General features: G+C 32.1%; 1 long non-coding RNA gene across 3 annotated transcripts; it reads right to left on the minus strand.

Annotated features, from left to right (window-relative positions):
• Positions 1-317: 317 nt before the first annotated feature.
• On the minus strand, positions 318-6,467 carry LOC114914933 (uncharacterized). Of its 3 annotated transcripts, none has more exons than XR_014429591.1 (3): positions 6,351-6,467; positions 2,639-5,803; positions 318-2,366 (listed from the first exon to the last, which is right to left on the minus strand). It is a non-coding gene; the product is annotated as an uncharacterized LOC114914933 (long non-coding RNA). The 3 variants fall into 3 exon arrangements; XR_003802761.2 differs by lacking the exon at positions 6,351-6,467 and having other exon boundaries at positions 318-1,146; positions 2,259-2,366; positions 2,639-6,344; XR_014429590.1 differs by lacking the exon at positions 6,351-6,467 and having other exon boundaries at positions 2,639-6,344.
• Between the last annotated feature and the right edge of the window lie 1,152 nt (positions 6,468-7,619).

The following is a 7,619-nucleotide window of genomic DNA, read 5'->3' on the forward strand; positions in this document are numbered from 1 at the left end:
AATAATTAAACAACCCAAACCCAGATCCTCCCGTTGATTATTCAAGTTCCAATAAATAAGAGGTTAATGAGCACACCAGACAGAAAGTATAATCCTAGTGACTTCCACCCTGGCCTGGTAATAAAATCAGATGCCATGTCCCTTTCATCACCACCATCACCATCATACTTATTTCACGTTGTCTAGTCTTGCATCTTCCGAAGTTGATTCTAAACCCTCTTGGATTATAACATTAGGGGCTACTTATTTGGAAGAATTTTAGCAACTATAAGTTACATAAAACATTTTAGAGACTACTTTATTAAGGACAGCTCAAAAACACTAGTTGAAAAATTAATATAATATTTAATATATAATATATTTAACATATAAAAAGAGCACCGTCCAAATGAATAACTAATCTTGCCCCTTTACCATATCTATAGTTCTATACATCATTGATTGCCAAGCTGCCATCACACTCATGAACCTGGACCACACCAGCACAGGTGAAACCCCACACTAGTGTATTTAATGTACTGGCACTTAGACTGAGAGTGGTGTCACCATCCTCAAGTTTCTTCGTGGAAAACGAGAACTCGGGCCATGATAGATTCATGGACAGAGACAAAATCCTGAGAAAATAAGATATCTTAAGAGATTATAATCGGTGGAGAAAACATGTGACTCCAGAATTCTTTTTAAGTTGACTCATTCTGACTACAACAGTATAAACCCTGTGCTTGCTTGTTAATGGTGCCAATGAAGGACAAAATAAACACATGCGCACACATGGATGTTAATCACTTAAAAGGATGAAAAGTGAGATCGTATAGTGTCATTTTCTGAATCTAATAGCTATCCAACTCAACAGTGTGTTATCATGTTCTCCATTGGCTCAAACCCTTGCAAGAGCCATGAGAGAATTGGTAGTAACTAAAGAACACTACTACTGTCCAAGGCACATGCAATGTCCCCCATAATGGACTTTTGTTTTTGTTACTCTATTATATTTATCACTTTTCTTTGTCCTTGTTCCCTGTTTGTTTACCCTATGGAATGCAAAACCTTCTCCACCATCCTTGTTGATTGGCCTTCCAAACTCAGCTTTCTCAGATAAATCTTAGTGATTGTAAAAGCTTTCTGAGACCACCCCACTTGCATATGCTGCAGAAAAAATTGTTTCACCATCTCTTTCTTCCAGGAATCCAGCATGCATGCATATGATACCATTACCATGCACTCATGTGAAGATTCAACATTGCTTAATGGGGAATATACAATAAGCATCATGCACATCACATCCATTTTGGACCACCATCGTTGGAGGGCTAGCGTGAGATGTTACACTTTAAAATATATACTTAAGCCGTACAACAATTAAGTCAAGTGTCATTTTTGTATTATCATCAAAAGAATTGAAAATTTTCTCATCAACATAAAGTTCCTAGAAAACGATTTCGCAAATGGTATTTTAACACGTGACATACAACGGATTATAAAAAAAATTAGAAAATGACTCTTACGTCCCTGCACAAACCTGAAGAACTAGTGAGTGGTCCTGCATTACAGTAACATCTACATTGAACATGATTTTAAAAAAATAATATATAGCAGATTCTAACAAATGGACAAAAGGGAATTGGAAAATCCACTTCAGATTTGAGAGAACTTTATGATTTAACGCATACAGACCCCAATCACATGCCCATTTATCAAAATATCTAGTATTAATAAATGGTTAAAAAGTAAGAGATCCAGTTCAATTGTACTTGCATCTCGAACTCTTCAAGTAACTAGCCTAGTTTTAGTTCAGTTCTACACATGCAAACCTATATAAAAATATCATGCCCTTTTGGAAGTATATGAGAAAGAGAAGCGCTTTCTCCGTTAACTAAAAAAATAAACCATAAATTATCATTTCGTAATATGAAACTCCTAAGCTGCGGCTTAAGATGGCCTTATAACATTACTCATCACATATTTTCAAAAAGAAGTTTAAATAAACAAAAATACAAAAGCATAGTTAAGATTACGATAAATAATATATATAATATTGGAACGATTATTATAGTAGTATACTAGATAACAATATTCCCACTAACCCATTTTTTTATATCATTTCAAGTAAAATAAGTTGAAACTTGAAAGTAACATATGAGTTAATATTGCACGAGATTTTAAGAGAAAATTGGAAGAAAAAAAACATACTACCCAGTAAAAGGAATAGATCTCACGAATGTCAAACAAACTAGAACGTTATAGCTCCAAGTTCCAACCTCTAGCTAGGGTGCTAGACACAGCATAGTGAACAGTAATGATGCACAAAAAGGCAATGTCTGTGGCTCAGATTGCACTGCTAATATTTAATTCCAGGCACTGCAAAACTGGTCAGAGTCCAGAAGATTGATCAGTTATTCAGTAATTTTTACAACGATACTCCAAGAAGAAAATAAGAAAAAACAATACGACACAAACGTAGATTGCCAGTCTACAAACAGCTATATCTCACAGCCCTATTCACAAGGAGCATCACAAATTAAGATATAAATTATTTAATTTTTTCCAGCTATATCATTTTATTATCTAATGCCTAGCGTTTGCAAGGTTGTTGCTTCATATTTTGACATTGTTATGTGGTAAAAACATGTATACGTACCAAAAAATGACATAAAAGGCCTCTAACGTATGTAGAATCATCACTATTCACCTGCCAGCATGATCATGTTAACCTCCTTCAAGCCCCTCCTACTATGAAAAAAAAAAGCATGGGAAAAAGTAATCCGATGTTGTGCTTTTATGTGGCCAATTGTTTGCTTATGTTTGTTGTTTGGGAATAATGTGACCGACACACTACACACTATAATCAATGCTGGCATATTTCTTAGGTGAACTGTGAGTTCAGACTTCAGACAAACCAACCAAGTGACCCAACCAACATGAATACTCAAAGGAGAGATGCTTATCATTGACTGCACACCACTCATGTACGTGGCTTACAGTTCACTCTTTTTTATATATGTGCTATAATTAAAGTGATGCACATTACCGAGAAATTTCTTATCATTCAGATAGACCTAAGATTTGTTCCCCCGTGCTAAAACCAAATGAAGTATAATTTGATGTGTCACATCATGCATATAGAAAGATTTCCCGATAAACCTTATATTTTGTGAGATAAGTATGTTAAATTGTTTTTATATCCATTTCTCATTAATTTTACTGTGAGATAGGGTATGTTTAAGTTGATTTTGTATCCATTTTTTATTAATTTTACAATAGAATCCATTTATTTAGCGACTCAAATGTACCTGACCATATCATGCGAAATTTAGGCATTGTCATCCAGAACAATGTGAATTCTTCCTCCTACAAATATCATAGAATCTTTTTTGTGGATAACGATACACTAGCCTAAACATAAAGTTGATTTAGCAGAATTTCGTATGGCTTCCCTAAACTTATAAAAAGCACTTAAGTTCCCTTGACCGACGGGTCACTTTACAATTAAAGGTAACGGTTATTACACGAGGGTGCAAATTACAAAATCTAACCAGGAGTTTTGTTAAATTCTGACTGCAATATTACGAGCAAACACGGTCAATTTGACATACTATTATGTCCACTTCATATCTAGCTTTTAATCATCTTATCAAAAAGGTCTCTTCAGCAAATAGTAATAAATAACATGGATTCCCATACATGTAAAAGCACTCCATCTCACCGGACTTATATGTCCACTTTACCATCTGGGATGATGATTCTTCCATAGTATGTACAAAATACAAAACCTTTGAACCCATCAATTTTGTTCATCTTTGACTGCGATATTACAAATAAAAGATCATTTTCACAACGACATGAAGTACCAATGCAAAATTATACCCAAAAGCTTTCGTAAAATCTCAACCCGAAACACTTGGCTGTTATTCCCTAACATATCTGACGTACCGAGGCAAAACTACATTCACTAGTTTTTTGGCATCGTTCTATAAGCTCTGAAAACAGATCTAGACACCCCTGCCAGAAAATTGTGCATCGACGGCCAAAATCTACTAACCAAACCAAAGACAATGTCAATCAGTAGAACCACAAAATCTGACGGCCAAAATCATTGATATCACATCTACACAAGATGATAAGTTTTCATATGGTACAATACTACCATTTAGATAATGCATAGAACCCCATGCCACAAATTCTATGGGGTTCTATCTCAAATCCCCAACACAACATCAAGTCGTGATACATAGAAAGATGGGTTAATCAAATGCATGCATCAATTGAAACGAGCAACAAAAAAATAACTAAGAAATCGTCCTACCAATAAATTGCTAGACAGGATATACAAGACCATAATAGTAATATTACATATCAATTGAATGATTATTATGGCAATTCATTAGAAACTGAAAATGCTTCCAGAGCAAGGTGAAAATGAAGGTATATATTGCTAAACTCCAGCATAAATGTAAGAAGGAAAAAGAGTAATTAACCAGACAATAGACAACATAATATTATAAACAGTAAGAGGGAGCTCCCTTCAGTCCAAGCACAGACAAGAAAAGGAAGAAATTTACCTCCTGCATCATTCACACATTCACAATAGCATATCTTGATGCCGGATCTATTGTGTTTGAATGAATGAGTCAGCAGCTAATTCAAACCCCTTACCCATCCATGAGTGGACTGAAGGAAGCTCTCTTCAACTATTCCTAATAATACATACAGCTTGAATATTAATCCAAAAGCAATTTCCATAGCATGGAAAAAGAACTTGGATAACTAGAATGCTATAGTATTTCAACATATCTAAGGCCTATCAAAATAAGCCAATGTTCAAACATAATTCAAGATGTAGTTAGACTTCAAAACACCACTGACAGTGTGTAAGATCTTTAATAAACAACTGAAATTAATCACATTTGCTGTAAGCACGAGAATAATCAAAGATAATTGCAAAATATATATAGACTTCAAAACAGAAATAACAGTGTTTATGAAATATTTAACGAGTGAACTTACTGATAATTTCCACTAGAAATCAATTTTATCAAATAAAACTCTGAACAGTAGGCACTGCATGTAATCTTTATAATAAATCATAGCTCTAACTCATATATACTACTAACATAACAGGAATGTTCGGATATATATAAAATATAGTTCTGGTTTGTGAAACTCACTTATTCTTGAAGGTAAGACCAGATAGAGTTTCTCTGGAGAATAAATTATATTATGCATATATAGAATCCTAACCCTTCCCATTAGAAAATATGTTTACAAGTTAAGAATTATAAGTTTGCTGCACTCTCAGATGACATAGAAAGTACTATATTTTTTTCTGAAACGGCAAAATTCTGCAACTCTAATGTGATTGGTTTCAAAAACGTTGCAAAAAGTACCTACCAAAGAACCCTAACCCTAAGTCTTGAAGCAACCAAAGTACAAAAACTGCAAAGAAGAAATTTTAAGATTCTCTCGGTAACATTTTCCTTCACAAAATTAGAATAGTGGGTGCCCTTGTTTCTAACCCTTTGGTTATCATGCATAACAGAAGAATCAAATATATACATCTAAGTACGACATACTATGAAAGTGACTAATTAAACCAAAACCAGAGCTGCTTTCTTCGATTTGAACACGTGTGCAATGTTATGTATATTCAGAAGCAGAAAAATTCAAGGGTCAACTCATGTGATACAGTGAAAATAACAAGCAAATAAATCCACTACCCTACATCTTAAACTTACAACCTTACCATTCACATAAAGTCCCACCTTGAATTCAAAGCTTCAACTCAAGGACGATGCGAGAAACACTACTGAAAGAAATGAGAAGCAACATGACAGAAAATACGAATTAGAAGACACGACGACGTATACAAGTAAATTAACAAGCTAAATCAGAAAATGCAAAACTTGGAAAAAGGAAGAGTTGAAGGGTCAGAAGCAGAAATCAGTGAAGTGAATAGAAGAGAAGGTCAAGGTGCGTTAAAGAAGCAGCAGAGGGAGAGAGAAGTGTCACTGTCTTCATTAGAGTCAGAGAAAGGAAAGCGATTGAAGATCTCATAACCACACATACAAATCTGGCAAAGCACTGTTTCCAAAATGAATCAAAACAAAGGTAAGGAAAAATCATCTTTATCTTTTCCCAGCAAGGGAATTCTTTTGCAGGAGACTTTTGCAAACATATGATAATAAGATAGATATAGAGAAGCAGAAGTAGAGTGTTTTTCTTTCTTGTTTCTTCTTCCTTTGTGATAACAAAGTCATCAACCTCCTCCTTCTCTTATACACACACACCCTCTTTCTTCCTCTCCCTGAAAACTGATAGAGACCCTTACCACACACACATAAAATCCAACCTACCTGTACTGTTTAAGTACTGTAAAGAAAGAGATAAATAAATAAAAAAGAATAGTGGGACGAAAGGTGGGGTTCTCATTGCCGCTTTAAGTCATTCTCTCTCATCTTTTGTGCCAGTCGATTCACTCATCATCTGGAGTGCACTATTTTCTATTACACTCTATAGTCACTGTCTCTAGGTTTAGATTTTTAATTTTACTTCATGCAATTTATTATTATAATAATTATTATGTATTATATCAAGGAATTTGTTCAAATTAATTTTTATAATTTATTTTATGTAATTGAAAGTGAAAAAAAAATTGTTAAAAACAAATATCTAACAAACATCTTAACAACATTCGTTAATAAACAAACATTTATTATTATAATGATTTTATTTTTAATTTTTCAATTAATATTTGTAAGATAGTAATATTTATTTTATTACAAATATCAAAAAAATTGAACAGTTAAATTTTATAAATATTTTTTTATAAAATTACATTTTTAATTATTTCAAACAAATCTAAATATCTTCCTACTGAAAGATTACGATTAGGTAAGAGTTTATTTACAGTTTTTTAAACTTATTTTATGACATAAGTATGAATATTTATATATATATATATATAAAACATAATGAATCAGTTCATAAGTTGTTTTCAATTAAAAACTGCTCATAATTTACATAAAAATAGTTTAATTTTATTTTTCTTCAATTGTAAGAATGTTTTTACATAAACACTTGTATGATAAACACTTATTTTGTAACTACTTAATTAAACTATTTATTCAAATAATCAAATCAGCCTATAACGGTAATGTTTTAACCGATATATTAAATAGTCAGAAGTCAGTTTGATAGCATATATCTTGAGGAAATATTAACGGGTTACTCATTTTAATAAGTTTTTCTTATTAACCTAATTATATGAGTTTAATAATGATACATTTTTAGTGTAAAAAGTTTTATATGATTAATTAATCAAAATTTATGATTTATATAACATTTAAAATAATTATTATAAAAAATAACAAACTTAAAATATATGTAAATTGAAATTAGAAGACTATATAAAATTATTTTATACTTTTAGCATATATAAGTTCTTGCTTTTTATATCAATGAATAATACAAAATATATGGTGAAATATTTTTTATCAGAAAATCTAACTCGTCATAGTTGGTACAAATTTTTTGCGATCACATTTCTTCAATTCATAAAACTTAAATATAATATTTTACTTAAAATAAAAAAATCAAATTCAATATGACTCATATTTTAAATA

The sequence above is a fragment of the Cajanus cajan genome, chromosome 9 (genome assembly GCF_000230855.2).
Source record: "Cajanus cajan strain Asha chromosome 9, NIPB_CcT2T_4, whole genome shotgun sequence".
In the NCBI taxonomy this organism is placed as follows: Eukaryota; Viridiplantae; Streptophyta; class Magnoliopsida; order Fabales; family Fabaceae; genus Cajanus; species Cajanus cajan.